The sequence below is a fragment of the Lactuca serriola genome, chromosome 9 (assembly GCF_051521515.1).
Source record: "Lactuca serriola cultivar US96UC23 chromosome 9, Lser_US96UC23_V15, whole genome shotgun sequence".
Taxonomy (NCBI): domain Eukaryota; kingdom Viridiplantae; phylum Streptophyta; class Magnoliopsida; order Asterales; family Asteraceae; genus Lactuca; species Lactuca serriola.
Genome location: NC_136416.1, coordinates 99,987,217 through 99,994,401, shown reverse-complemented (window position 1 = coordinate 99,994,401; position 7,185 = coordinate 99,987,217). Strand labels below are relative to the sequence as shown.

At 28.1% G+C, this 7,185-nt stretch overlaps 1 long non-coding RNA gene across 1 annotated transcript; it reads right to left on the bottom strand.

The window, feature by feature from the left end:
• Positions 1-1,049: 1,049 nt before the first annotated feature.
• On the bottom strand, positions 1,050-4,650 carry LOC145074954 (uncharacterized). The gene is made up of 2 exons (XR_013692216.1): positions 4,496-4,650; positions 1,050-1,668 (listed from the first exon to the last, which is right to left on the bottom strand). It is a non-coding gene; the product is annotated as an uncharacterized LOC145074954 (long non-coding RNA).
• Positions 4,651-7,185: the final 2,535 nt, after the last annotated feature.

The following is a 7,185-nucleotide window of genomic DNA, read 5'->3' as shown; positions in this document are numbered from 1 at the left end:
TTGAAAGGCGTTACTTGATTCGCTGATCTTTTAGTCTCTTTTTTTTGGCCACGACGTGGCCGATCGTGACATATATCACTGAAACAAAATAGAATAGAAACACGTAAAACGAATAAAAATATATAAACTAAAAACTAATTGCACATTGGCCACGGCGTGACCGATCGTGACCATGGCGTGGCAAACTGGAAAATAGAAAAAATTGAAACTCGAAAAAAAGAACAGTAATCTAACTTTGTATGCAATAAATTCCACACAAATGATCGATAACAATTAGCAGAATAAAATTAATTAATTAATGAAACCGTTCCACAGCAACGATGCCAAAAACTTAATATGCAATTTATATACTAGTTTTTAATTTATAAACCAAAGAATCTAAGCTAGCTAATTGCGATAGGTAATGTACCTAATCGAACAATAATATAGTAAAAAAATTGGGTGTCGAACACAAGGGGCACGAGAATGATTAATAGCTATATTCTCTACTAAAAGTTAACTAACTGAAAAGCAAATATTAAGGGATTTTTCTCTGGTTTTGCAAGTCCATATTACTTAAAATCAATTATCACCAAAAACATGTAACTAACAAAAAGCAATCTAAATTAAGTTTTAGAGCAAGATATTAAAGAGACTTCTGTTTAGATACGATTTACACTACTCCTATGGTTGATTTCTTGGAAAGTGAAATGGAGTAAGTTGTTGTCGCTTACCCATTCCTAAGTTGACAAGAATTTATGATCAAAAGACTAATCCTTTAGTAAAACTAATTTATTCATTCATTGATCAGGTGGATAAACAAACAAGAATACTAGTGTTAAGTTCGAGTTATGCTTGACTCTAACTAATGATTGACATTAATGGATAACAACATCAATTCAATACATGAGTGGTCACCACATATTAGCTTCCATATTAACTTACCCACTTTTCCATTTAACCCTAGGTTTATGATCAAAACACTAGTCTTGTAACTTTATGATCACAAGTTCATAAGATACAAGCCTACCAAATCAGAATGATCATCTAAATTCAGTAAAACTCATCAATAAACAGAAAAAGTGGTTATCATTAACACAAAAGGGTCTTTAACAAGCTATCATAAAAAATAAGCAACTAGCAATAATTCAAGATCCAATCAATCAAAACATAGTCATAATGATCATCTACTCTAAACAGAAGTTAGGGTTTTCAACCCGTAACTACTAGAATCACACCATCATAATCGAAGTTCACCTTGGAAAACATGATGAAAAACAAAGTAAACAAGGGTTTGGAAGTCTTATTGCCTTAAAATCTCTTCAAAACTAAACTTCAATCGAAATTAGATCTCCTTCTGTCTTCCAACACGTCTCTGGTCTTCAAAAGTCGAAAATAACTTGAAGCATAAGGTAAGTTTGAAGGAATAAATGATATATTTATAGTTTCCATAATCTGCTTCCCACGCGTGGTAGGCAAATAGGCTCCACGGCGTGGTGATCTTAGTTCACGCGTATTCCCCAAGTCGGTTTATTTGATCGCAAAGATTCGATTCACCACGGCGTAACCAATGATCTCCACCTGGTCTTCAAAGTTTTTGTGTTCTTTGACTTTGGTTGACTAGGTCCACTTTTTCCCGCTTCCTGCTCTGCAATTTGCATCCTTTTAATCCCGAGTATGTCTTCGCTACTACAAAACATAATTTAAACATATTAAGTACCTTTTGGCCTAAAATAAGCACACTTATAGCTAAAAATATATTCAGATAATCCACAAAATATATAAATGTATATGCACATATCAGTAATAAAAGAAATTTTCAGAAAAATCCTTATATTTTTGGTCCATTTACGATTAGTCATTGTTTTTTTTAACAAAAAGGACAAGAAACCGACAACCGATTACACATCTATGATTTTAGTCAGAAATTTTGGTTTTTAATTAGAGAAATCACTCTATTTTAGGCTCATTAAAATATAGTTATAACATTTTTAACCAAAAAAATCATATAATTTTATTATATTAAAATCATATTGTATTTTTTTTGCCTCATAAAAAATATTATGACATTGCTACGTCATTATATTCTCTATGCATGACAGATTGTTTTGTCTTACTAAGATTAAAATTTCAATATGTCAAACATAGAGAATATATAAGATTATGGTAAGATAACACTCTCCATTAAATAAATAAAAATAAAATAACATTATAGTAAGATAATATCATATATCGGAAAAAAGTATGTTGTCGATTATAATGAGGTAAAATCAATTGTTAGACGGTGAGAATATCATAAGATTATATTAAAATACTATATTCATTCTAATAGACGACAAAACATATTACCTTACTATAATCTTATTATATTATATTCATCTTGGTGAGTGAGAGGATTATCTTAATGTATCTTAGTGTATTCTTTTTGTTTAACGGTTGATATTATAATTGATTGATTGTATTTTCCATTTTTTTACATGAGATGTTATTTTGCTATAATATTATTATATTGTATTTGTCTTATGAGGGTGTTAACTTATCACAATCTTATTTATACCAAATAAACTTCATATCCTTTTTTGACTTACGATATTATCTTTTAGTAAAATATTGTAGTATGATAAAATTCTGTATTTTTTTATTCAAAAATGTCATGGTTTTATCATTAATAAGTCAAAAATAAAGAGATAATTAAGTATATCAAACGTATAAACGCTTTTTCTTCTCGGGCTTTTGTCATTTTCTACAAACAATTGCAGGTATATTTTTCTGTTAAAAAATAAAACAACTTAATCATCAATGAGTTAAAAATATAAAGATTTTCCAAAAAATTTCTAATAATAATTATGTCTCGGATTCTTCCGTATACATAAAGAAAAATCTTTAAAGCTGAAGAGAGTGGTGCCACCGAAACCGCACTCTCTCCACCGCCACATAGGCGTCACATCATTTTTTACCACACAAATGTGGTTTCTTGCCACACCAAGGGAGTGGTGCCACACTTTTATTTTCTTTTATTTTTTTTTTTTTAGCTATTTTAAATAAAACTTCGTTTTTAATAAAAAACATAATTTTTCATTGCTTGAAAATAAATAAAAAAAAAAACATTAAATTGACAATTCAAAAAACATTACATTGCATTACACAAAAAATAAATAAATAAATAAATAAATAAAACACACATGACATTAAAATAATCTTAAAAATTTTAAAAACGCAAATAAAATAACTAAAGCAAACTACATAAAGTCGTTATCGGAGATTGATATTTTTTTTGTTTTTTTTTTTAAATTGAGAGAGAAAGGTTTGCATTGTGTGAGAAAAAAATGAAGTGTTCGTATATATATAGGAAAGAAAGACAAAAATGAAAAAAAATTGAAATCGAAATTTATTGCAAAGACTGTTCAACGGTCAAAAACCACAACCAATCACGATTCGCGGTAGTCTCTAGCATAGTGCGGCTTAAACCGCACAAAACCGCAGTCTGAGGGCGGTGTGCGCGACTGAGGTGGCACAAACTGCTGCCCCAAACCGCGGCCACGTCCTCCAGCCTAAAAGTTATTCATTTTTTTTCGCAATTATTAAATGCAAGTAATAATTTAATATATTAGTTATTTGGTTGTTTTCATTTTTATTTTCTTGAACATTTACACACTCTAAAATGGTTAGGTAATTAAGATATGGTCAATAGCTACTTTTAAACAACTTCAAGACATAATAATTAACTGAACAACTTCAAGACATAATAATTAACTTTCATGTCATTGTAATGATTAGAAAAACATACGACCAAAATCATATGATATAAATATAGTATTAGTTGTAATCACATCACAAAAGGAATTGCAAATATGATGTGTATCAACTTTTAAAAAAGATAAAGCCAAAATAGATAAGAAAAGCCAATGTGCTTTTGTATTTAATTAGTTACATATTTGAATAAAACTTTTATTAGTTACATATTTTCATACTTATATTATTTCCATCATCTTTCTATAATTTAGATAAATTAACTTAATTTAAACAACCAATAGTGATTTTCATTATTAATACTCTCTTCGTTAACGTAACATTCGTCTTTGAGGAGACATGAATATTTGAGATACTCTCTTAGTTGAGGGTTTGTCATTTTAAAATATAAATAAGATAAAATTGCAAAAATTGTCTCTGTGATTTTTCATTTTATATGGTTAAGGTCCAAACCTTTGAAAAGTTATAGATTTGATCATTTTCAACAAGTTTTGTTGTGGTTTTGGTCACTCTTCAGTTAATTTTAACAGTTTGGCTGTTAACTTTTTTTAAAATGACTATTTATCCTCAGGGACCATTTCTGCAACCAAACTACAAAGATCATTTCTACATTGATGAGATTTTAGAAATACATCATTTTTATGGTGTACATGCAAATACTAATAGGTTTTGGATCTAGTTTGTCTAATGAACATGCAATTGAATATCCAAAGTCATAAACCCTAGATCTAATAAACTATAACCGAAATAAGGGTTTAGTAATTACCTTTGATTGTTATATAGCAATAACAATCAATTCCTTGTTTTGATTGGCTTCAGAAAGCTTAATGCCTCAAGTGTTGCACCTCTAATGGAGTCACAAACACCACTAAGCAACAAGATGAAGAAGAGAAGAGGAAGGAGGCTCCAAAACATCCAGGAAACCCTAAGGATTCAGTCACCACGTTTTTGGGGCTTAGGGGCTCCTTAAATAGGTAGGCAATTAGGGTTATCTAACAAGGAAACCCTAATTTGACTGCTTAAGCCCTAAGCAGCCCATAGACCCCTTCTGGAACATGCCTTGGATGATTTCTAATGGGCTTCCCCATAGAATTCGTCCAACCTATTATTCCAAGGTGATCCATAGCCCAATTGCAATTATCTTATAATTACAATTCCAGTCCCCTAAGTTTAATTAATATCTTTTAGCCACAAAATTAATTTTTAATTAATTATCGACGAATATGAATTAAACAATATGATTTCTCCTTTAATATAGTATTCTCATAATATATTAATAAATTATAATCAAACCTTTCTCTCCTTAATTCATCCTACATATTGCTATGATGAAGACAACCTAAAAGGACCATGCTCATAATCGGGTCAACTACATACCAAACTAGTTATGGACTTAGACACTAATCCAGCATACATATCGTTCTTTTTATTTTTATTGAATTATTATATATTAGTAAATGTTATTTATAATATATGTTATTTATATATTAATAAATATTATTTTATTAGATTATTAATTTCTTTTAGTTAATTTTTTTTAATTTCTTTGTTATCAGATATTTTAATTAAATTATTATATATGAACATTATTTTTAATATATTATAATTATATATATATATATATATATATATATTAATAAATATTATTTTATTAGATTATTAATTTATTTTAGTTAATTTTTTCAGTGCAATAATTCTTTTTTATTAGATTATTACATATTAATAAATATTCTTTTTAATTTATAATTATATATCCTAGTAAATACTACATTATCAGATTATTAATTTCTTTCAGTTAATTATTTTAATTTCTTTTTTTGGATTAATTTTTTTTATTGGAATATTACTTTTAATTTATTATTTTTTATATAATAAATATTATTTATTATATTATTAATTTATCCTTATTGTATAGTATTAATTCTTTTTAATTTTATTAGTTCCACTACAATGTTATCGGAATACGCAAAAGTGTCGCATGTTTATCAACTAACATCGTTGGGATCACCGCCAAAAACCTTCATCGAAGGTCTGACGAAACCATACTAATTTTTTCCATCTAACATCCATGGTAGCCACTTGCGACAACCTCTTCACAATCTGCTCAAATCGTCCACATCTCACACAATGCATTAAAACTTCTATAAATATTAAAGTGGTGGTGATGATCGGGTGATGGTAGTGTTGTTATCGCATGTGACTACCGTCATTATTGGTTGTAACATGTAAAAGGTTGGTGAGTTTTTGTCCGACCTCCGATGAAGATGTTTTGTGGTGATCCTGACTATTTTCGACGATGAGAGGCAACGCTTTCACCTATTCTGACGACTTTGTGGTGAAACTAATAAAATTAAAAAGTATTAATAGTATAAGTTAAAAATAAACTAATAAACTAATAATCCAACAAAATAATATTTATTATATAAAAATAATAAATTAAAGTAATATTCTAATAAAAAAGAATTAATCCAAAAAAAAATTAAAAAATTAACTAAAAGAAATTAATAATTTGATAATGTGATATTAATTAGGATATAAACATTATAAATTAAAAATAATATTTATTAATATATAACAATCTAATAAAAATAATTACTCCAATAAAAACTTAACAAAAATAACTTAATAATCCAATATAATAATATTTATTAACATAGAACTATTATATATTATAAATAATATTTATTCATTTATAATAATCCAATTAAAATATCTGATAACAAATAAATTAAAAAAATTTAATTAAAAGAAATTAATAATCTAATAAAACAATATTTATTAATATATAAAGAGTATATATTAAAAATAACATTTATTAATATATAATAATTCAATAAAAATAAAAAGAAAATATATATAGAAATTATCCTTATAGTTTGGTTGTAGAAATGGTCTCTAAGGATAAAATAATCATTTTAAAAATATTAATAGTCAAACTGTTAAAGTTAACGGAAGAATGACCAAAACCATAACAAAACTTGTTAGAGCATACGGTGTGGGTCATGTTGCTACTTGTTGTGTCTGAGTTGGCAGCACATAACGCCGTTATTATAACACCGTGAATTTCAAAATAATTTTTCGCAAAGTATAAAAACATTTTTCATTTAAATTTCATAAAACATCAAGTTTAAATCTCCAATTCACATCATACAAAATCCCAAGATCACATATAAAAATGCCATGCGTGTGTACAGATCAAGCCGGCGCCTTCCCACGGTCATCACTAGTACCTGAAACAAACAACACTAACACTGTCAGCACAAAGCATAGTGAGTTCCCCAAAATACCACATATAACACATAAGCCACTCGAGGCTATAACTCTGTGGGTCCGTGCACCCAAACTCTATGAACCCTCAAGTTCTAACTCTGGGAACCTTCCGGTTCCAACTCTATAAGCATGCACAGCATAAATCACATACACATCATGCAGTACAACACATAGCATACACATAAC